The 23,277-nt window shown below is 49.3% G+C and overlaps 1 protein-coding gene across 24 annotated transcripts in view; it reads right to left on the minus strand.

The window, feature by feature from the left end:
• The window catches only part of LOC139361655 (disco-interacting protein 2 homolog C-like), a 230,607-nt gene that overhangs the window by 105,415 nt on the left and 101,915 nt on the right, over nucleotides 1–23,277 (minus strand). For 3 of the 24 annotated variants that reach the window (XM_071090415.1, XM_071090411.1, XM_071090391.1), the window contains exon 1: nucleotides 10,282–13,200. The exons of 17 other annotated variants lie outside the window; for them this stretch is intronic. The gene's annotated coding sequence lies outside the window, so the exon portion shown is untranslated. Of the gene's footprint in view, nucleotides 1–10,158; nucleotides 13,201–23,277 lie in introns of those variants that run through there. 4 more of the 24 variants (XM_071090413.1, XM_071090408.1, XM_071090389.1 and 1 more) reach the window with 2 other exon arrangements.

Consider the following 23,277-nt stretch of genomic DNA (forward strand, 5'->3'; position numbering starts at 1 on the left):
ACAGCGTCCTTTGGAGCAGGCAGTCCCTTGCTCTAAGACGTTCTTGTCACCTAAGCACCAAGCACAGCCTGAGAACGCACAACACGCACTCACACAAACTCAGACAGACAACAGGTGAGATATGGCACGTGAGGAGGAAGACAAGATAAATGAGCTTCACCGTCGACCCAGATCCGACAAGAAGTGACACACGCAGCCTGTTCGGGTACAGGTGATTCCTAGAAAACAGCCAAGGGCAGAATTTGGAGAAGCAGCACCGCAGGCCAGGAAGGTCTGGGGGCTTTAGAAGGGAGGGGCGCCCCGACCAGGTACTGGGGGATTCAGAAGGGAGGGGCTCCCCGACCATGTGCTGGGGGATTCAGAAGGGAGGGGTGCCCCGACCAGGTGCTGGGGCTTCAGAGGGGATTGGTGCCCCGATCACTTCCGGGGGGGTTCAGAGGGGAGGGGTACCCTGACCACGTGCTGGGACTTCAGACGAGAAGGCACCCCGACCGGTTCCTGGGGATGGCAGGACAAGCCCAGGGTTCCGTCGTCACTTTTCACTCCCTACTCCCGAATCTCGCCCTGAAGTTGCAGCCAGTCCAGGTATTCATTTACCCATAAAATTAAGTATCTGTGAGTAACACAAGTCACTAATCCACACAGATCTGAGTCCACAAATACCTCCCAGAGACGCCACCATCCCTTCTGGTAGAGGACCCAGCGGCCCACGCTGCTAGGAAGGGAGACTGTCTCCAGCCTGACGCTGCAGAGTCCTCAACACAAAGTCTACCTTCTGGAACCATGCCGTCTCCTACAGAGGCAACTAGGGGCATGTAGGGTTTTTTAAAATCTTTTTTTTTTCTTAAGACAGAGTCTCCCTCTGTCACCCAGGCTGGAGTGCAGTGGCTCGATCTCGGCTTGCTGCAACCTCTGCCTCTCGAGTTCAAGTGATTCTTCTGCCTCGGCCTCCCGAGTAGCTGGGATTACAGGCGCCTGTCACCACGCCCAACTCATTTTTTATATTTTTAAGTACAGATGGGATTTCACCTTGTTGGTCAGGCTGGTCTTGAACACCTGAATTCACATGATCCACCCGCCTCGACCTCCCAAACTGCTGGGAACACACGCATGAGCCACGGTGCCCGGCCCATAGAGCTATTTAAATTTGACTAAAATTAAATAAAATTAGAAGTTCTCATTTACACTTCAAGCATTCAGTTACCCCCAGGCGGCCACTGACCAGCGGCTGGTAGAGATGTCACACTCCACACTGTAGAAGGATCTAGGGACGAAATGGCTCTAAGATCATCTCAGAATCTTTATGTTGAAGCTACTGAAGTTTTACTCTGATTATTATAGACATCAGCATTTTCCCACTTTAAAATGTCAGAGCTATTGCAATGATCAGCTCTGTGGCTTCCCAGCAGCTCTTCTCTTCCTGGACAGAGAACTGTAGAGCATCTGCACTCTGCCTCCACACTAAGGGATAGTAGAAGCCTCCGTATAAAATCAGGGGGAGAAAAAAAATGAATCCCTAGTCCGCCTCTCCCCCTATGATTTTGTGAAACTCCTCTTAGTATGCACAATAACTGCCAGAGTTGCAATAAAGAAGCATCCCTTGACCAGGAAGCAGCAGGGAAGCAAGAGGAGGGAGATGCAAAGACCCTCCATTCCCTCTGGGACCCCAGGCCCAGCCAGGACTGAGAAGGGCCGCACAGCCCGGCAGACCCGCACACCTGATGCGAACCATACACACGGCTTCCCTGGGCCTCGGTCCCCTGCTCTGCCCTCACTGGCCACTGTGGCTCTGGGTAGAGGCAGCTCCCTGAGCCCCAACACCCACAGCCAGTCCCCTCCTTGCAGGTCTCAGCTGTGCTCTCACTGCCTCCCTGACGCTTCTCATCATCCGCGTACCGTGTCCACTCTACCCCACAGCCCTTGCTACCGCCCACCCCACCACGGAGCCTAGCACACAGCAGGTGCCCGAGACGCCCCAGTGGGCGGGCATGCCAGGGTAGGGCTTGGAGTTCCAAGGGCCATGTCCCGCATACCACCACAAGTGCCGCGGAGGCTGTGGAAGGGGTCCAGGTTTCAGGCCTCTACTCAGCTTCTCCCGGTCCCCGAGGCCAAGAACCTAGCAAGGGAGCGCAGCGGGAAGCAGGGTCCCAAACCCACTTCCTACTCCTCAAGTGGAAGGGGACCTCGGGGCACAACCCCACGAGCACCTTTCCTCCTGCCAGGCTGCCTGTCACAGCACCAACACCTTCACCGCAGGGAAACCCACCTCTGTGAGGAGAAAACCAAGTACCACAGGAGCCACTTCCCCCGCAGCGTCTGCTGAGCCCAATAGCGACAGCAGCAGCCGGGTCCCCACTCAGCACACACCGACTCGGAACCCGCCACGCACACCACAACACCGAACATCTTGAAGCTCAGCTTCGACTCATCAGGGCCCTCTTCCAGGAAAGCTAGGCATGTCTATCTTCCCTGGGCTCACAGAAAGGAGCGTGACTCAGCCCCGAGTGTGAACAGAGTCAAGCTCCCACTAGCTGTACAGACAACCTCCCTTGCCCTGTCCTGGGAAGGAGCCAAGCGCAAATAGCCATCTTTTGCCCGCACAGGTTCGGAATTCAGTCAGTTCTCTCAATGGAGTTGTGACAGGTCAACTCCAGGCTCCTCAGTGCTCTGGGGTTCACCTCGGGCCACTGCACCTTTGAAACGTGGCTGTGGATTCCTCTAGGGTGCACAGTGTCACGGCCATTTCATTCAGATACTGCAGGCCCCTGCCGTGGAGTCAGTACCCAGGACACCCCTGCCGGCATCCTCCGAGATGCTGCTGCAGCTGCTGTGATCTGAGAACAGCCATGCACAGGCATCAAAGGGAGGGCTTCTCAAATCTTTTCCAGGAGCAGTGGCTACAGCTTTGGAAGACGTTGCATTGAATCCTGGGTGATCCTGGCTTGGTCTGCAATCTAAACCTAGTTGCTGGGGAGACATACTCTGTTGTAATTGACAGAGGCTGTTGGTGGCAGCTCTACCAAGACCAAGAATGGCAACTAATCTGAGATTTACTATCCATACTTTCTATTTGATGTTTAAAAGGAAAGCATCGTGAAGTTCCAGTAGCAAGGAATTTTCTATAATCTATCACACATCAAGATATAGCAGAAATGTAGCTAAAATGTTCATAGGATCTATGCAGAGGAAGAGACGGGTCTATTTCAGGAAAAGTGCTTGCCGGCTTTTAAGAAACATAGTGAAATCCCTGCCAAGTAAAAGATTGTTTATACTTTTGCTTTGGAAATGGAGGGAAAGTTCTTTCTTATTATTTGAATACATTAACTGTATTTAAGTGTTCTGGTAGATTAAGTATTAAACATTCAAAAGGAAGTAATTCTGTTCAGTCTATTTCATTCTTTAAATGTAGCTTTCAAAAACCGACAAATACCTGGCCGGGTGTGGTGGCTCATGCCTGTAATCCCAGCACTTTGGCAGGCCGAGGCGGGTGGATCACAAGGTCAGGAGATCGAGACCATCCTGGCTAAAACGGTGAAGCCTCGTCTCTACTAAAAACGCAAAAACCTAGCCTGGTGTGGTGGCAGACACCTGTGGTCCCAGCTACTCGAGAGGGTGAGGCAGGAGAATGGCGTGACCTGGGAGGCGGAGCTTGCACTGAGCCGAGATCACACCACTGTACTCCAGCCTGGGCAACAGAGCAAGACTCCGTCTCGAAAAAGAAAAACAAAAAGTGGCAAACACCCCATTGTCTGCCCTGGCTCTGGCCATCTCCACGGAGTGGACAGAGCTTGGGAAAAGCTCACTGTGGAGGCCCAGAAGGCCGGGCCTGGCCTTTGCTCAGCAGATGAGCAAGAGGGTCACAGCCACCCTAGGGAAGAAGCCCATATTTGCTATGTTACTGATGATATCCACATAAATTTCTATTTTGCCTCTCACACAGAACTGGGATCTATGTTTGAGCAAGCAGCTCGTGCCAACAGTCCCTCCATGCCATCATTTCCCTGACCTCCCACAGAAGAGCCAGGCCAGGCAGCGTCCCCACACGGGGACTGGGTCCCAAGAAGATCCTGGTCCTGCCCCTCTTCTCTCTCATCCCTGCAGCACCCTGGCTTGCTGTGGAAGCCCAGCAGTGCTGGCTAAACCCACGTTCACCTGGGGCATTCAGGAGAAGCCTCTGTGCAGAAATCAATTGGGAAGTAGGATTGTGTGTGCTGGCAGGTCACTCGAATGGATTTGCAGAACTCAGTTTTCAACACAGGTGCCGCCACCAAGTCCCTGAAAGACCTTTGTGGGCCTAGAGCCACAGAGCCATTTGAGGCACTCTCACAATCTCTAACAACCCTGCACAGAGGCCCTGTTTATCCAAAGGACCATAAAATTTTCCATGTAAACAAAGTTTGACATAATGAATTAAAAGTGAAGTCACCACTTCTATTTTCCATTAATCCATTCATTCAAACAAGTATCTCTTGAGCGTGTTCATCAAATACTGTGGAATTAGGATTTAGTCCATGCCTTCAAGAAATATACAGCACAGAAGAAAAGGTATAGCTTGTAACTAACAGTGGTGAATAGGGAAGAAATACACATCGCAGAAGGAAAAGTATAGCTTTTAACTGTAACAGTGGTGAACAGGCAAGAAATAAACATCATAGAAGGAAAGGTAGAGCTTATAACTAACATCATAGAAGGAAAGGTAGAGCTTGTAACTAACATCATAGAAGGAAAGGTGTAGCTTATAACTAACAGTGGCGAACAGGACAGAATCTCATAGGCTCGTCAGGAGCCACCGAGGAGGAAGCCATGGTTCACATCCACCTGCAGTAGATAAATGTTTCCCGGATAAAGTAACTTTTCTACAGCGATATCTGCTCCTTATTGTTTAATCCTCCTCGATAGGGTATTAAATTACCACTTTATGTGCTGCTTATATAAAATACATCATTGTCAGGGGAGGTTATAAAATAATACTTCACACAAGCCTGGGCTGTGAATGGTGCGAGGCAATGGGACGATGTGTTCCCGTGTTCTCGAGACGCAGAAGGGGCAAGACCCTGCTTTCCTTCTCCTCCCCACCGCCCTGTTCCCAGATGAGGGGCGGAGGCAAGGCCGCCGGGCAGTCCTAGAGCTGGCTCCAGGGCCACGACACCACGCCCAGACGCTCTGCGCCCCATGCAAGAAACACAGACTGTGGGGCAATCACCAATTTACCTAGCAGTGGGGAGAGTCCTTCATCAAAAGCCTGTGCTTCCAGGAGCCAGGACAAAGCAGGAGGCCCTAGGAAAACAGTTCCGGGTGCTCCTGAAACCTGGGCAGAGTCACAGTCTGGCAGGAAGCACCAGTGATGCAGGTGTGCCCAAGACTGGGAGGATGGCCAGATGCCTGGAGACCAGACCGGCCTGCAGGAGATGACCACCTCTCTCTGGCTCATTAGAGACAGACAGTCTGGGCTTCACTTTTGTATGTGGAGTCTCACAGTACAGAAATGTCACAAAGAGATTAGACTTCGTATACCCCATTTTTTTAAATTTAAAAAACACAATTATTTCAACTAATTCTAAATCCAGCAAAGAAAAATAAATAAGTATATAAATGCATGCCTCCAAAATGTAAACCACAATCTCTTTACCCATAGGAGACCCAAAATTTAGTGTACTTTTTCTTCAGTATGATCTCATTTTTTTTTAAGCCATTACTGAGGTGTCTCCTCACTGCCCCATGAGGAGGTTCATGGGCTCTTCAGGGCTCTTTGCTGTTTCATCATTTTTTAGATTTAAGGGCAGGATCATTTTCCCACACTTGCTTGCTTCCCTGATCACCAATTTTTCACAAGGACATCACTGTGCCTCAGAAAACCTAGTAACTGAACTTCATTAAAAGTGAAAACGATAGGGACATGTTGGCTGCTATGACAGCATCCTCAGTCACCGAATCTCCCTGGGGGACCCGACACACCCCCAATCTCCTTGGAACCCCAGCATGCAGGTATCGCTGCGGCTGACAGGACTGACCCACCCTGGGGGAGGCATAAAAGCAAAGGGAAGAGAAGGCAGGTGACTCATTTAGGAAACTCAGATGATCCTCTCGAGTCACATTTCTCAGGGTGTCAGGGTACCAGCTACATGTAGGGAACCTCCTTGGCCTGGCAGGTGGCAGACTCCTGGGACCCTCCTCAGACATGTTAATCAGAGAATCTAAAGACGGGCAAACTCTGAAAAGTATCTGTAAAGGAAGGACTTAGCTCTGCTGTGAGCCCACTACACGTGGGGTCACGCAGGATGCCGCTCCCAGCGTCCAGTCTCCATTTCACCCTCCTGGGAGGAACACCCGTCAAGTCACAGAGCACGGTCTTCAGCGAACACCTTCCTGCGCGACCTCCACTGTCTCCCAGCCCTGCAGGAGTAGCCGCCGAGTAGGGGAAACAAGTCTTTGCTCCTGACCCGGCCACCTTGACGCTGGGCATAAGACCAGCACTGCTACGTCTCTGGGGAAAGGAGCGGCCCTGGGCAGGAATGCACTTGGCAGCCCCAGGGAGGGACCAGGTGTGGAGGACCAGGCCTCTGCCCGCAGACACGTCAGCACAGCATCCTGGAGCAGAACCTCCAGCCCAGCTGAGCCTACAGATGGCTGCAGCCCTGGACAGCATCTTCACGGTGACCCGGGGGACTGGGCCAGAGCCGCTCAGCAAGGCTGCCCTGAATTTGCAACCTGAAGAAGCTGTACAGTCGTACGTGTACTTTGCCTTAAGCCCCTAGTTTTGTGGTCACTTGTCACACAGCGACAGACAGTGGATGTGCACGGACTCCCAGGCCACGATGGCCTCTGCCGGCCTCACCCGGGCTGTCTCATCTGTTCCCGTGACATCACGTTTCTCAGAGCCAAAGGCTGCCAGGATCCCCTCTTTTCTTCACGACGTCGTTACAAGCTCACGATACAAACTGAAAAAAAACAATCTGTAAAATACAACGTATGACGCAATACAAGGGGAATGCCCAGGCACACACACACGCGAAACAGGCACAAGTGTGAAACAGGCACATGCACAAACAGGTGTGCATGCGTGAAACAGGTGCACGCGTGAAGGTGTACACTCGTCAAACAGGTGTACATACACACATGAAAGCACCCGACATGAAGGGCTGTCTTTGGGAGCCTAGTTTTTAGACATCTCCCTCACCCTTTTACATCTGCACGATCACAAACACAGCACACCACAGTACTGAGGGGAAGCCCCAGCTTCTCATGGGGGCACATGAGGCTTTTTATTTATGCCACAGGTTGCATCACTACATTCTAGAACTGCAAGGCCCCCCACTGCCAGGACTGGGTCAGGTCCACCCTGTGCTCCAAGGACCAGGCCGCCTGCCAGCCCACACGGACCTGCCCCTCGGATGGTGCGGCTGCTTCTAAAACAGAGGCTCAGGCCCACCCAGAGACCTGCAGTACCTGTTATTAAATCAAGACTTGGCTGTGGGTAAACGTGAAGATTTTTTTATTAAACATGACTCTGCAACATTCAAAGGACCATAACTGAATGCTCCTTTCGCAGCCACGGCGTGTCCAGACACTCATAGAGAAGGCCAGGGCGTGGGAACCCACGGAGCCCCGACAAGGCAGACTTGGAGCTGTGTGGCGCAGTTAGCACCCTTTTTATGCTGATACTTGCCTTTCATATTCAGATTAAAATAAAAAATACGCAAAAGTAGTTCACATTCTATTTCAATTCTCTATTTTTGTAGTAACTGGGCCCCTTTCCCTCTGGTTTCCCAGCCCAGTGATAAATAGGCCCAGCTGGGATTTGTCAAAGTCTGGACCTCTGTTGTAGAGTAAGTGAGGGGGGTAGGGAGGGGAGCAGGAGTGGAAAGGAGGAGTGGGGGATAGGGAGGGACAGAGGGAAGGAGAGAGAGAAACCGCCGAAGGCTGGAGGTAGGAGGGTTGCTCCCTGGCAGCCTCAGGCTCCCCGTTCCAAGGTAACTGAGCTGGCATCACGCATGCGGTGCCATCATATGACTTGGCTGACACACGCCAGAATTACAACAAAATGCTTCAGAAGACTAAGCACCAGCACCTTCAGATTAGGGTAGAGTCCCGGTTTCACGCTTGCCTTGTGTGACATTCTATAAATTGTAAAGATAACGCATTTTCTTACCAGCCATGCTGTTCCCCAAATACTAACTATAATAAAGACCAGACAGCATCTGAGTACTGAGCGTGTGTCAAGCCCCGTGAGGAAGGCATCATTTACTTTGCTAGAGAAAGAAACAGGCTCTGAGAGAAACTTCCTGAGGCCAGGCAGTTGTCTCCAAACCCACCCCGCGCCTCCTGACCCTGAACGTGGAGGACCCAAGTCATTTACGTGAATAATTTACCTACATGCATGTGAGATTGAGATTCAGCCCCCAGATCTAATCATCTCTATGCAGGAATGTGTCAGGAAGGTATACAATTCTATGAGTTCGAGCTGGGGGAACAAAGGCAGGCACCCTCGACACACATGTGGTGCGGAGGTACGCGCCCCGCACAGGGGCGGACAGGAGCAGGTCCAGCCCTGCCCAGTCACACGCCCACCCTGCCATGCCAGTGCAGGGGCCGCCACCGCGTCTCGGGGAAAAGCAGCTTCTCCTGCACAGGAATCTACCCTTCAAAGTGTGTTGCTGAGAAGGTTTGGACCAACATCTCAGAAATCAGACACCGTGTAACACGCTTATCTATACAGGCTGCCTATGTCAGGGAATCACCAATAATTCCCATCTCGCCATCAATTATTTCTGGTAAATACTGATTATTCTAAGTTAACTGAGGCAACACAAGAACAATATAATGGAAATGTCAGAGTCAATCAGCTCCACCTGCTGAAGAGCTGGGACTAATGATGAAACCTAAGGAATCCTGGAGAACGCAGCAGGACCCCAGACGCCGCGGACCACCCCAGCCTCCTTCCACAGGAGAGTTAGTCGTGGGGCAAAGGAACAGCTTTCAAGGAATCTCAGAGGTTCTCAAGGTCTTGAAAGTTGAACGGGAATTAAATATTTGCATCTGAGTCACACGAGCACATTAAAAGTAAAATTTCCTCTTTCCACTAGAATTATGAGCTTGCGGCGGCGACACTGGCTGTATCTCATGCTCGTGAGATGTTTGGGGGCAGCCGTGCGTCTCTGGTGAATCATTTATAATCATGAAAGAAGTGCTTGGGCCCTCGATCCAGGACCACAGACCCCACCAACAAGGGTCTAAACAGGACAAGCCTCGGCCTGGAGAGGCTGGTGTCCGTGGGAGCTGGGAGGAGCACCAGGAAAACTCAGGGGCAAGCCCCACGCAAGCTCGGCATGTCCTACCCCATGCAGTCAGCATCAGCCACAGGGACCTTTTGTTCTTTTTTGTTCAGGAAGGAACATATTAAAAAGCCCGGGGCCCAGGGCCTGGACTCCTCAAAGCTCTCCACAGAGCCGGGTTAATTGGCACCTTCCCTCATGTTCAAGTCAACTATATATGGCTGCTGAGGGCATCTCAGAGCAGGTGCAACACTGAGCTTTCTTGCTGTCTGGGGAAAGCAGGAATTCCAGGCCTCTGCCTTAATACCTCCCCAGAGGCTCTGGCCCAGGTGAGCTCAACTTCTCCCAGGTAAGGAGCACAGAAAAGCTTCCCCCATGCCCCTCAGGTCACACAGGAGCGGTGCAGACCCTTGCAACTTGGCACGAGCCCTCGCAACCCACCCTAGAGGGAGCAGCCCAGCCCTGTGGCCCCGGCCTGGCAGGAGGCAGCTGCTGGGGCCCCTGCTCAGGGTTCAGCACAGCGAGGTCCAGCCACAGCAGGGGAGACATCCACCACCCGGCCATTCATCTTTAACCTAAAACAGACACAGGAATGCGGCAAAAGGGTCCTTCCCCTGACAAACCCATCCTTCCTATTCTCATCTCTCCCTCCTTCCCCAGTACTGCACCCAAGGCCACCCAGCACTGTGCCCAAGGCCTGACTCCCAGTTCACAGGGAATCCAAGACAATTATGATTTTGAGAAACTGGGAGCTACATAGAAAATGAGTCGGTAAAGCCATTGTCCACTGATCCTCCACTCCACACAGCGGAGAACCGTCCTCAGGATAAAACCCACGGGGCGGGGAAGACGCGATCAAGGCGGGCAGGACCGCGGAGCCACAAACCTGGTGGTTCAGGGAACAACGCCACGTGAACACAAACCTAAAGTGCTCCACAGCTGGAAGACAAAACACAGGAGACAGAAACGCTGACCGTTTAAAAGAAAAAGAAAAAGAAAAAAGCCTCACTCTTAAGAGTCCATCAAGATTTAAGTTCTCAAGTCACAATGTATCAGCACAGACTTCTCATAATGCCTGAAACTTGGCGCAGTAAACACGTGAATCAGTTCTCCCAAGTCCATCGTTTTCTTTGATGAGCCTCTTGAGTCTCAGGCTGGTTTCAAAGTAAGCCCTTCTCTGTTTGTTGATGATTTAATAATTAACATACATGAAAACACATTGACTTCCAACTTAATCTGCTAACAAAATATTAATTACCACACTGGCTGTCATCCACAGAAAAAAACACAATCACCTTCTGGTTGTAAAAACATTAGAATTCGAAGCCACTTTGGCCATCTGAACAGCCCCGGCTTTTGTCAAGGGCATTCCAAAGCTAATCTGAAAAACTAGTCCAGGCCATGATCGCTGGGGGGTCGGACTTGCCTCATCCCCCTACCTCCCTTCTGGAATTAGACAGAACTTAGACGTTTAGTCTGATGGGAAACATTTACAATCTATTCTCTCCGAAGCTACCTGGAGGATTTCCTCCACATGACACAGCCTTGGTCTCCACAACCCCTTATCTGACAACTCTCTTAACCAACTGTCAATCAGGAAATTTTCAAATCTACCTATGACCTGGACACCCCTGCTTCCAGTTGTCCCACCTTTCCAGACCAAACCCATGTACATCTTACATTTATTTGATCGATTGTCTCATGTCTCCCTAAAAGCTATAAAACCAGGCTGGGCTCTGACCACCTCGGGAATACGTTCGTAGGATCTCCTGAGGGTAATATCAAGGGCCATGGTAACTCATTTGGCTCAGAATAAACCTCCAAATGCTTCACAGAGTTTGACTCTTTACTGACATGGTACCTTTCATGGGTATTCATCTGGGGGACTCACAATCAACCAGAGGCAGCAGTTGCCCACTGTGCAAAAGTCTCTGCAGGACTGAGCCTCTGGCACGGGGACTCCAACCCCTGAAGCAGCAGCTCTCCCACGTCCCACGGCCTGATAGACCTGCACCTCCCGGGCTTCTCATTTCAGAGTCTCAGCAACAAATCTACCAAACGTGATCAACATCACAGAATATTCCTCGAGGCTTTTGGCTGTTGTTTCTCCCCAAGTTTACTCTAGAACCAGAATGGCAACACTCGGAACAGGATGGTTCTCAGTCACTGACCCTGCTGGTAAATACACTGTCTCCAAGGCCCTTTCCCGCCAGTCACAGCTTCCTTCATGTCAGGCTCGAAGGCCACCTCCCCAAGAAGGAAACCTCTTCAATCCAGCAACCACAGCTCCTGTGCCCATCTAGAGCTTGTCTGCCAGGAAGGGAAGACTCCTCATTCCAGAGACAGCAGGTGCCACAAACTCAGGGTTGTAGCCACTGCGAAGGCAAACACTCATGAAATTAATAGACTTTTTCCTCCTTGGATACTGACGTTTTCTCTTCTGGAGGTCAGCCAAGGCCATCTGCACGAGTCACGAGCGTGATGGCTCCAGCCCCTCCTTCGGTGTCAGCAGTGTGACTCCGCTCTGAGACCCCCTGCACCAGCCGGGCCATGCACCTGTTCCCACGACTGCTGTCAGCAGACTACAGTAATTCTAAAATAATCAGCAAACTGAGGTTCCGAAGGATGCATTTTAAAGAAAAATGTGTAAGTTTTACTGCATGAAATCAGCTACATCTTTTGCTACTCCAGAGGCTTTTTGTTTTGCTTTCCTCAAGGTTCTCTACAATGATCCTGACAGTCAAGGTTCCCAGTTACAGGCAGAGGGTTGGGCAGGCCGCGTCTGCTGTGTAACACACACAGAGGATCCACATCATAGGATTTTCCCTGTTCACCAACATCATCAGGACAAACACTAAGCAATAATAATCTCCCTGTCTGGAAAACTGAGCTCACTTGAGAACTAATGCAACAAATGTGTTTGACAAAGTTGCAGGTGGACATTTTAGTGAATAAATCACTATTTCAAGGAGGATAAAGGCTCACTATTCAAAGGCATGTTTTTGTCAAGTTTTGTAATTTCAGCTTCATGCATTTAAATCATGAAGTGAGGCTTGTACCTGATACATTACAGAATCTCGACAAAATAGACAAAATTCCAATTCTGTACACATTCTCTCTCATTCTTTTCCATATGCATACGGATGGTGGTAATTTAAGTTGGCATTCCAACAGGATTTCTAAATTAAACTGTCTTCTACTTTAAACACGACGTGTTAAACATTACACATTCCATTGTTCAACATTTATAGCAGGGTCTGTATGGCTCGTTTTAAAGATTTCTTCCTCACTAAAAGCAAGCGTTTAAACAATAAATGATCTACTCTAAAATATTCTAGAGACAGAGATACATTTGGAGAGTGGACACACTTAACACAGAAATCCGCAACATCAAACAGGCACAACCGGCAGTGAGGGTGGAAGGGGCGCTATGTGAGTGCCCCTAAAAACACACACAAGCCTGGCTGCTTAAAAGGAATGAATATAGCTCAACACTCCTATGTGAACATTGATGTGTCTACTGCCTTACAGAATCCTCCTAGCTGAGCTGCAGGAATCTTCTTTGGAACCTTTTCTCACCTACACTGCCTACAGGTGCCCACTGGGCTCCCTGGGCAGTATCGTGTCTTTGTTTAGAATATCACAGTATTAGGAGATCTGTTAAATCCCAAGTCAGAGCCTTATCATAACTCAGACACCATCCCTCAGGGCTTGTGGGCCAACTTCGGCTAATGCAGGCTGCTCCACAGTGCCCTGCAGATGGGCTTGGTACATCCACACGATTTTAAGATTTGGGGCTGCCGTTTTCTGCAGTCCCAGACGCGGACTTACATATTCATCATGACTGAAGGCAGCACGTATTTTTATGTTCCTTCTGTAACGGTAATAATCATGGCAACATTTCCCCGATCCTTAAAAAAGCCTCCTAACAGCAGTGGCATTCCACTCCCTTCCTTAAAATTAATAGAATTTACCAAACTAGGTGAAATCAGTCTTCATGAGAAAGTGAGAAATCAGTGTTCACACAATGGCATAGTAGCTGGGCATAGAGTATACGTCAACATCCCAAACTAAGCACCCATCACAGTTATTCCCAACTCGCAGGAAAGCTAGAAAAATTAGAAGGCTTAAAACATAATTATAAATAAAAATAACAAGAAACCAAAGTTTCTGAGGAGCATTTGTTAGCCAAACAAGGAAAGCCATTAACCAGTGCTGATTACATTGCATTTGATTACATTGCATTTGATTACAGCAGCCAAAGACGTGTCCAGAGGAAGAGACTTTTAAACATTAGTCTTTCAGTAAGAATGGTTGCTTAACAAGTTCAGACTACTGGGCTACACCAATCATCAATTAAAAAGCAAGGCAAACGAGTGAGAGTCATTTTCCTTAATCCTTAACGTGTCAAAAATTACCACATTGGTCAAGCTGGTCTCCAACTCCTGACCTCAGGTGATCCACCCACCCCGGCCTCCCAAAGGGCTGGGATTACAGGCATGAGCCACCATGCCTGGCTGAGAACTGTTTGACAGAGGCTGAGGGGAGGCTCCTGTCCCTTCCTGGGACATCCACATCCCACCCAGTTTCCCATACCGACTGTGACACTCGAAGCATCACAGCAAGGGCAGCTGCATCCCCACAGTTCTCTGCACTAACACCACAGCTGCGCGCGCAGCCATAGCCCTGGAGCTGCCACTCAGCCTTATCGTGCTGGCACAAGCACAGCAGAAACTAACACGACCCCAAGAGGGAGGAGTGGGGACCCAGGGGAGTGAACCAGGAGGGAGGAAAGTGGCCCAGGGGAGTAGGGAGGAGTGGGGGCTCAGGGGAGTGAAGAAGAAGGGAGGCATGGGGGCCCAGGACAGTGAACCAACAGGGAGGCGTGGGGGCCCAGGGCAGTGAACCAGGAGAGAGGCGTGGGGACACAGGAGAGTGAACCAGGAGGGAGGAGGGTGGAGTTCGGCCCAGCGAGTGAAACAGGAGGCAGGAGTTCGACCCAGGGAGTGAACCAGGAGGGAGGAGTGTGATCCAGGGAGTGAACCAGGAGGGAGGAGTGTGGTCCAAGGAGTGAACCAGGAGGGACGTGTGTGGTCCAGGGGAGTGAGCCAGGGAGGAGGAGGGAGGAATGTGGTCCGGGGAATGAACCAGGAGGGAGGAGTGCAGTCCATGGGAGTAGGGAAGAGTCTGGTCCAGGGGAGTCAACAAGGAGCCTTTGGGGGTAGCAAGTTCACACACCACAAATACCTCCCAATCCATCCGCGTGCAGGGAGGGGCCGGAAACCACGCAGGAGCTACAGCGCTTTCTCCTCACAGAAGAGGAGTAAGGATATCGAATCATGCATGAAATCAGAGCTAAAGTTCTACCACGGTGGGGAGACGCTTCACAGACCCAAATGGGTGCAAAACAAAACCAATCATACAAGATCAGTGGATGGAACGGGATCAGAAATTTAAGCCTGTAACAAGCTTTCAGAAAAAGCGTCACTTGATCTGCAAGATGACTGCAGCTCTGCTTGATCATTTCTGCAAATGTCTAACTCGCGATGAGCCATCTCAGAGCCCTTCAAGAGGAGTAACAAAATCAAAACGCCACGGCATCCTCCGTATTTTAGATAGCCTGCAACAGTATGGAAATGAGCAGCGGTGCCAGAGCTTTCAAGTTTGTTTGAAGTAAATTTCAGCATGAGGGCAGCATCTTTCTGGCTGAAGCAATGAGGTAGGCTCCTGCTCACCGCATGGGAGACCAGCTTTCAGCTAAGCTGCTGTCAAGGGTCTGCAAACCACGATCCCCGACCGAGCCTTGGCCAGGGAACCAGAAGTGATTTTTACACTTTGACGTTTTCACAAAAGAAATATATGCAGAGACTTCTATGGCCCTCAAAGCATCACACGTTGCCTACTCTGCCCTTTACAGGAGCTTCTAGCTTTGCTGTCAGTTACAAAGTGTTTCTATAAAATAATGTCACTGATTCTCAAGCATGCCAGCAAAAGTCACACTTCTCAACAACCCTCAATGGAGATGCACCATCCTGTGTTTCACACAGATTTTAGATTTTTAAAAGCCAAAATAAGGGAGGTAATTCAGCTAAGTATTATAGTAACACAATTTGAGATACTTAATGATGTGTGACAACAGAATACTTGGCATTCCTGTGAGGCAATAAACTAGCTCAAACACAAAATAACAAATCAAAGCATGTTTTGGCCTCTCAAAGTGATCAGTGAAATTGGAAATAACATTCAGTTAAATGACACTAAAAAAAAAAAAAAAAAAAAAAAAAAAGCACAAACAAAACAAATACTACTACACCATCACTCCTTAAATTTATTTAACTACTGCTGCCAAATAAAATGGAGAGACTTCTTACTGCAGGGTAATAATCGGCCATTGTCATCATGAAATAGACCGCTGTGCAGGCTCAGGCCCTCCAGCCCACAAAGGCAGGGGGAGGGAGGAGAAACGATGGCCAGAAACAAAGGGACAGGGCAACCATGACCTAGTCAGCAATTGTACCCTCCCACCTTTCTTCTGGACTTACAATTTTGGAGCCATCTGGGTTTACCTTCCTATGTCCATAAGTCAGCAAGTTCTCGAAGCCAGAAATCTACAATGCTTCTGGCAGCCAAGTCCTCTCGGCCTTCCCCCCATGTTTTAGGGCCTCATCAGCTCACCCCTGGACAGTATCAATGGCCCCGGAGCTCCAGTCAACCTTGCACTCCACAGACTCAAGTATGCCAGGAGCCACTCCAGGCTGCCACTGCCATGACCAAAGGCTTTCAGAGACAGTCGCCAGCACTGCACAAATCCATGTGGCTTCACCAGGCGCAAGGGGGCTCCAGCATTCCATCCAGTCTGTCGCTGCTACCATAGCTGTGAGTCTAGGATGTGTCAGGAAGGGAAGGAAGACACCATGTACATCATCTCATTTAAGCTTCAGTGTCACAAGGTGGATTTTGTCGTGCCCGTTTTATGGATCAGGAAAGTTTTAAGGAGGGCAAGCACAGGGCCCTGCTGACACAAGAGCAAGACCCGCAGAGGCCTGGGCATGACCCCCGCCCCACGCTCCCTGGGTCCTGATATCCACTCCTCCCCCGTGGGAGCCTGATCCTGGGTCTGCCTGAATTGCTACCATTCCTAAGACACGACTCACGTCTGTCCACCTCCTCCTTTATCTGTTTCCCGCAGCCCTGAGGCGTGTGTGCTCTTCCATCCAGACAGACATCACACTTCAGCTCCTGCATCTGACATCACTTCAGCCAAAAGCTTCTCTCAAACCTCCCCCACACCTGCCGGTCACACAGGTCTGCACCCATCACCTTTCTCACACGAATTCTCGCATATTCCTGTGTAGCACCATCCAGCTGATGATAGTCTGAGAGGAGGAAGCTTTGTAGATAAGTCCACGTTCTACTTTGCTCCCAGCCCTCCGTCTTGCGTCTTGCATGAGGCAACCGATTAACAGCAATTTCATTTCAGCACAACATTTCCATTTGAAGAAACGCAGAGCATAGGGCTCTGGTCATAATTAAAAGCTTGTTTCATTTGTCATTTGAAATTCCATGTACTGCTGCAACAGCAGCACCCCCTCCTCGCCAGGCTCTGCCCTAAGGACATCTTTCTTCCAGCGGTCGATTCCCATCAGAACCCTGGCAGTGAGAGCCCCGCAGGTTTCCCAGCGCCTCGAGCTGCGGCTTCCACGCTGGGCCGGCACTGACAGGACCGGAATGGTGCCCCCAACAACTACAGGATCGGAAGCTGGTCGACTGCTCTGTAGAATGGAGACATGTTAGTAATCCCCGACATTTCCACTGACAGGCTGCTCAGGTAAACTGGGAAAAATCCACAAACTAGAAAGAATCCATGGGGAGGAGCACTTCTGTCTCCAACCTGGCAGCAAACGGTGGCTGTGCAGACGATCTCTTCAGGAAAACTATCGACTGTATCTCAGGTCAACAACAGCCCCGCTGAGGGCCAAAAAATCAGCTCCCCCTGGCCCTCACTTCCTAAGGGTCAGCCCTCCCAGGCCACCTCTCCTGGAAGATCAGCTCTGACGCACCCACGACGGTCAGGAACCGGCTCTGGGACACATTTCCCAGGCTCCTGCCCACCGCCCTCTCTCTTCTTCCTCCTCCATCTCCCTCTTCACTCCCATCCGCCCTCCCCCTTTCGCTTCCCTTCTCTCCTTTCCTCTCCCTCCCTCATTTCCTTTCAGCCCTCACCTTCCTCACTGCACTTCCCTATGCAACTCAGCGGACGCATTCTCAGGTCAGTAGAGTTTTCTTTCACTCTGTTTTTATTGCAATGATCATTCTTAATGAACAGAAACCTGTTTCGGACCATGTGGATGCCACCTCCTGACCAACTGCTGCCCCGCGGCTCCGTGTCCACTCAGTGACCTCACGTCGCAGGTGCCCAGCAGTATGGCTGTGACCAGGGGTAGCAACATTGGACATGAGAGAGGTATCCCAGCCAAGAGGCCCTGCAAAGCCTCCCCAGAAAACCGGAGCAAGGCCCAGGGCGGTAGGGAGAGCGCCGTGCTCACGATGTAGGCAGTTCAGCTTCCGCAAACTGTCCATCGACTGCAACTTACTTTGTTTCCATGGTTACAAAAGAACCATAAGCATTCTGAAATATGTTCTTGGTTTCATGTTTGCGAAATCTAAGCAACATTATAAGAAAAATCACTGAATTCTGCCTGAGGCTCTAGGGGTGTTTTCCTCTCTGAAAGGAGCCCCCTTCCAGGACTTGGGATTGAGTGACAGCCTTCAAAAATCACGGTTATCCTGGTGGTAACAGGGAACTCCTCAGCCCGCCGGGAGCTGGGGCCCTCGACAGCCCCCATGGCTCCAGACGCCAGTGTTCTAAGGATCACACATGTGCAGATAGCAAAGCTTGCTGCACACACGCCAGGTGCTAACAAGCCCCAAACGTCTCACTCATACTTGCTAACCACATCGCTTCTCTCAGCCTCCACGGCGTTTCACACTCTGCCTTTATATAGAGATGAACCATGCGTCCTGAGCGCTACAAAGATTCAACTCCTTCCGGGAACAGGGGTGCATCTTTCCATCACGGGATCCTCACTCCAGCTGGCACAGGATTTGCAGAGTGGGCGAGTCTAATGTTGATGACACTTTCTCAATATTCCCTTCACACCCCTCCAAAAACAAGAGTGCTGCCAGCTTCTTACCGACGTTGTAATGAGCAAAATATTTTTCTCTTATTTGTCACTTTTTAACGTAATACTAGTGAAGAATGTGACTCTGCATGTACACTGTAAGCACCCACACCGTGAACATTCTGCTCTCCTGTGACTGTATTCACAGGTCACAAGAACAAAACTTCTCCATAGTAGCCAATATATATATATATATATATATTTATATATATATATATTTATATATATATATATATTTTTTAACATGACTTCCACTCATCTGAAAGTCACAGATGTAGCTTTTCCTTCATAAAAAGATCCAAATGATACACAAACCAGGTTTAATAAACACATTGGTCCAGGTGGGAAAATGACCCCTCAGTCTCCCTCCCCTCAAAGACCAGGGCAGCCAGGAAACTGCGCTCTCCAGTAAATGACAGCCGGCAGGATTCCCTAAATAAGCAGCCGGAAGATTCCCATCTCGCAGAGCACACCTTTCAAGACTCAAGATGCCCCCGCTCCCTGAATATCCGACGAAGAACAGGGCTACCCAACGTAGGACTGAGGCAGTAAACAAACATGTATTTGGCCGGGGGCGGCGGTTTATGCTTGTAATCCCAGAACTTTGGAAGAAGGAGGCAGGCAGATCACAAGGTCAGGCGATCGAGACCATCCTGGCTAACACGATGAAACCCCCGTCTCTACCAAAAATACAAAAAATTAGCCAGGCGTGCTGGCGGGCACCTGTAGTCCCACGTACTCGGGAGGCTGAGGCAGGAGAATGGCGTGAAGCCAGGAGGCGGAGTTTGCAGAGAGCTAAGATCACACCACTGCACTCCAGCCTCGGCGACAGAGCAAGACTCCGTCTGAAAAAAATAAAATAAAATAAATAAAATTTTAAAAGTTTTCAGCAAATAGCATCATCGACCCACAAATGAGAGGTACCGTTTTCATTCTAGGAGGGAAACACTACAAAGCACGTATATTTTAGCCCTGTAAGTGAATTCTTCGGGCATTCCTGTGTCCGCTATCAAATGCAGCACATCACCTCAAAAGGCAAAGTTCTATAAGTCACATCCAAGGAAGGGAAAAATCATTCTAAGTTTTAGCCATCCAGTAAGAACCTGATCCAGAGAAGCCTACTTGTTCCAGACTCTAAGCGGCAATATATTGCTACAATGTAATGAAAACAAAGGGATAATTAAGAAAATTTCAATGCTAATAAAAGGCAAAAACATAATTAGATTTATTCTACTCTAGACAGAGCAGCCGGGCAGTTCACCCATACGTTATGAACGTTGCTGTTTTTCAGACAGGGTCCCAACTCTGTCAAGGCTTGACAGCAGGGGCGTGATCTCCACTGACTGCAAGGTCCGCCTCCCAGGCTCAAGCGATTCTCTTCAGCCTCTGGAGTAGCCGGGACTACAGGTGTGCAGCCATCATGCCCAGCTAATTTGTGTGTTTTCCGTAGAGATGGGATTTCACCAGGTTGCCCAGGCTGGTTCCCTGGGTCTCGAGTTCCGAGGCTCAAGCAATCCACCCGCCTCGGCCTCCCAAAGCCCTGGGATTACAGGCGTGAGCCATCACGCCTGGCCCTTTTTTTTTTCTTTCCTTTTTAAGCGATTAATGTGCTTCAGAGTCTTGTAGGCATTTAAAAAAAAAAAAAAAAAAAGAACAAGCAAATTCTGTAAGGGAAAGAAACCATTAACATGTTTTACACACCTCAAAACTCAAAACAGAAATACTAAGAATAAAATGTATTTTATTCACAGAGGCATTCTTAAAGTTCTGTAAAAGTGACACCATGGACACCACCACATCACAGACGAGTGTGGCAGGACTGCTCAGATTCAGAACACATTCTAAACAGTCCTCCTGCCACTTTCCTCAGTGGGAACACTTTATTCTGTCTTTTATTCAAATTAAGTATCTTGCAAGGGAGTTGAAGAAAACTGCAGAGCAGATTTTAAAACTTCAATGCTTTTCTCAATTTTCGTCACATTCTGATGCATTTTTACCTACTACACGGCCAATAAGTTTAAAGCTTTGTGCATCGATAAAGACAATGCTCCTTGTAGCAATAGGCTTTTTCTTTTCTATACAAAGATCTATAACTTAAGCTAGTAAACTGGGCATTTCACAAAGATTTTGCACAATTCCTAGCACAGATTTTAGCAAAATAAAACCATTATCTTTCTGCAATTAAATAACCAAACATAGGAAACTGCACAGTTAAAATAACCATTCCATTATTTTATATAAACACAAATGATAAAGGAGAGTATGCTTTGGAAAACAGTGTTTCCATAAGCTAATGATGAAGCAGAAGACAGTTCCTCAGCCTCATATGACATTTGACAACCGAAGTACTCTGGCCCAAGCCCAGCCCGGTTAAATGGAGGGGAAGTAAACATGTGACCGACCGTGGTGGGGCACTGTGATAGCCACAGTCTAGGAAAGAACAGCTGACATGTTTCTTCTTCATGGGAAAACTGAAACATACTCGAGACACCTTAATTCTTTAAAACACAGTCTGCCCCAGTACTAACCTTAAGCTCCCATTGATAAAGATTGCGATAACCAGAGGTGTTTATCCAGGCCCTCGAAAATCACGGACATGGTACATACACAACATTTTCAAACACTCAATGCTGCCAGTATGTTAAATGCGCTGTGATACCGGAGGTCTTGTGCAGGACCAGAAGCATCGCAGCCTGGTTACCTTCCTGGTGTTCAATGCTTTGTATGTGCAAAGTCTGCTGTTACAATTTACTGGGCTTAATGTCATTCAGTTTGTCACAGAAGAGAGCTATGACATTTACTTAATTCCACACACAGATTCTCAAGTTCATCTTCCACCAATGACTGCCCTGTCCACAAGACAGCGGAGGGAAGACCCAGGAAAGGCCTGGGAGATGCCAGGTGCTCACAAACTGGTATCAGTCTGCTGGTTCTGGCTTAAAGGAAAACAGACATAGAAGAAACTAAAAGGACTCACTACATCTAATATCACAATGTTCTCAACTTTACCTTAGCCAAAAATAAAAGCGGAATAGCAAAACTACTCCAGGGCATGATTCCAGGGCTAATCTGAAACATGAAATATTTAGAAGACAAAGCTTATTGTGAGTGCAATTAATATACACATAAAACACTGGTTTCGCAAAACCCAGTCTTTGCGATTGCTTTTATAAAAAGTAAAATTCTCATGAGGATCACATACACTAACTGATTTTCAAATGAAGGGACTGGTAAACTTCAGGGCATATGATTTCTGCCACACACGAGGGGAGCAGTGAGAGAGAAGAGCTAGGATCAAGTGTGCTGAAGCTGTCCTAGGACTGAAATTCAGTTTCTGCCAAAACAAAAACACAGGAGGCTGTCAACTTCGATAGCAAGCTCTGCTTGAGAGCGTCAAGATGTTAAAATTGCAAAGGGGCTTCTCCCTGCTATAGGCACGCGTGATCCTTGCAAAAACATAGCTCAGCATCATCAAAAATCAGGAAAGAACACAAGCTTTCCAGACAGGAAATCCAAGAGCAGAAGGGAGCAGAGTCCAAGCTTGCTCGGCAGAACTGTTCCCGGACAACAGCACAGAGGACGTCACAGGGAGGGCAGGGCAAGCAACAGCAGCTTCCGTGATGCCGCAAGCAGGGCCTGAGCCAGGAGAGCAGTCTCCTCCAACCTGACAAGGAGGCGCGAGGAGCCACAGAGAAGTCAATTCAGGGTCTTTTTCAGAAAGGGGCAACAATGAGAAAATCTGGTCTTACCCAACCACCCCCCATCCACGGTAACAGCTAAACTCGCGCCTGTGTCTGTCACCTTCCCCACCCCCTCTTGCAGATGCTCTTCCTGCACCCGGGTGCCTGTCTCCGTGCTGCTCCTGAGGCCACACCTGTTGCCATCCAGTAGTGACCACGAATTCACCTTTGTCCGGGCGAAGCAAACGCAGAGTTCACACACTCTTGTACAGGTTTGCTGGCCGAGAATCTAACCGAGCTGTCCAATTCCAGATGTGCTGGTACCAAGGAGAACGCTCGATGTCCGGCATTTATAAACGGTATCAGTGGGTTCTCCTGGGACTCCCAGGCAGCCGAACGAGGGAGGGAGCTGTTGCCCTGTTGCCCCGAGCCAAAGCAGCGCTGCGAGGCAAACACCACAGGCCACATCACACTCGAGCACCGACTCTTGACAGTTGCTCGTTTGTGTGTTCAGAGTTCAGGGTACAGGCGACAGACAGGCCTGATCTCAGCCATGGGACAGCAGTGATTGCCCACAAGTCCCGTATCTAAGCCCCGACTTGCCCATCGGCCTTCCTTCAGGAACAATGCCCACCTCACAGTGCTGCCATGAACGCTAAGTCAGCACGTATATACACAACCAGATTCATTGCAATTGTGCTTTCTACCCCAAGTTAATACAACCAGGTGCTATCATCGAGACTGAATAACCAATATTAGAACAGAAGGTCAGGCCAGCGATGGTGGCTCAGACCTGTAATCCCAGCACTTTGGGAAGCTGAGGTGGGTGGATCACTTGAGGTCAGGAGTTGCAGACCAGCTTGGCCAACATGGCAAAACCCCATCTCTACTAAAAATAATTTATCCAGACATGGTGGCACACACCCTGTAACCCCAGCTACTAGGGAGGCTGAGGCATAAGAATCGCTTGAACCTGTGACGTAGAGGTTGCAGTGAATGGAGATTGTACTCCTGGGCTCTACCCTTCCAGTCTGGGTGACAGAGCAAGATTCTAATAAAACAATAAAAGGTCAAGATGAGAACTGATTGCCAAGGTCCACAGTCCATATACTTAAAACATAAAATTCATTAGCTAGTACTTGA

The sequence above is a fragment of the Macaca nemestrina genome, unplaced genomic scaffold, assembly GCF_043159975.1.
Source record: "Macaca nemestrina isolate mMacNem1 unplaced genomic scaffold, mMacNem.hap1 Scaffold_87, whole genome shotgun sequence".
Lineage (NCBI taxonomy): Eukaryota > Metazoa > Chordata > Mammalia > Primates > Cercopithecidae > Macaca > Macaca nemestrina.